Below are 1,431 nucleotides of genomic sequence, written 5' to 3' on the forward strand. Positions count from 1 at the left end.
TGATTGAAACATTACTTGTGCATGAATGTAAGCCTTTTGGCTGAACTGGGCCCTGCCCTTCGTTACTGATTGATTCGAGTCAGAAGCGGACTCGGTCGGGCGATTTGGTGACCCTGAGTGAATGTTTGGTATACTCGAGTATTACCTTGTAGTTTGGTGGAGCCTGGCCAATGTCCAGGAGGGTGTGAATGAAATGAATGAACGAATGTCAATGCAAATGAGGGGTTTTACTTACAAAAATATTTTTTCAAATGATTGAAGGAATAAGGGAATGAAAGGAGAATGAATGAATGGCTCCCTGTGAGCACGTATCCTTTTAACGAATGTGTTATTATCACTTTCCATTGTAAATGTTTCTTGAATTATTGGTTATCTATGGTTAATGCATTAGCTTTATTGTTTTATTATGTGTTCGGAACCTCACTAAGCTTTTTTGCTCATCCCTTTAGTTGTTTTCCTTGACAGGGGAAGGCGAGGCAGAACGGGAGCTTTGTGTAGACTAGCTTAGTCTAGATCTCTGAATTTTGTAATTGTTCTCGCCCTAGTGCTTGGCACGGGTTGGATGTATGACGAATTCAGAACCTTTGTATATTCGATATTTGTACTCCCTTTTGAGATAGAAATGTATATAAGTTTCGCTTTAAGTTTTGGATTGTTGCTATATTTATTCCTGTGGTTTTATTCCGATTTTAATTGAGGACTGAAGTGAACGACTGAGTCCCGGCGAGAGTTGGGTAGGCGGTCCGCCAAACCCTTTGGTTCGCCTTAGGGGGAGGTGGGGCTGTCACAGTTGGTATCCGAGCCTGTTTCGCGTGGTCTCTGTGCGGAGTGAGCCTGGACTAAGTGGTGAATAAGTATGAAGGACTAAGAGCTCGTTCGAGCATAAGCTATGAATTGTGACTGTGATAGGCCTTAAATCTTTCTCGTGGTATCTGAGGATCATAGATTGGTACGTCAGGTTGGAATTTCGATTGTAGATAGTTTACTCTTGGGACTGGCCAGCTCGAGATGTGAATTATCTTATTTCGAATTCTCGTGCCCGAGTAGTCTAGAGTTGAGGCGATGCTAAGTACTTGAGACTTGCATTTTGGGAACATGAATAGGCTTCGTTTGGCTAGAATGAGTACAAGAGGTCAACAGACGTCTAGTTGGATAGAAAGTGACGTGAGAGACCGGACGGGGTAATTTTACCTGAAACTGGGATGATATCACCTTTTCTTTTGATTTGCCCTTGTATTTTTGCTACATGACTTTTGTTTGTGATATGTTAATACCTACGTGTGTAATTGTGACTGCTTTTGAGTATCTGATGAACTTGGTATGTCTCTTTGTGTATATGTTGTATCATGTCGTGTATATGTTTGTTTGTATAATTGGTGTGTTAGAATTTGTTATTTTAGTCAATTTACTTCGTTTATTTATTAAATTACC

Source organism: Coffea eugenioides, chromosome 5, assembly GCF_003713205.1.
Source record: "Coffea eugenioides isolate CCC68of chromosome 5, Ceug_1.0, whole genome shotgun sequence".
NCBI lineage: Eukaryota > Viridiplantae > Streptophyta > Magnoliopsida > Gentianales > Rubiaceae > Coffea > Coffea eugenioides.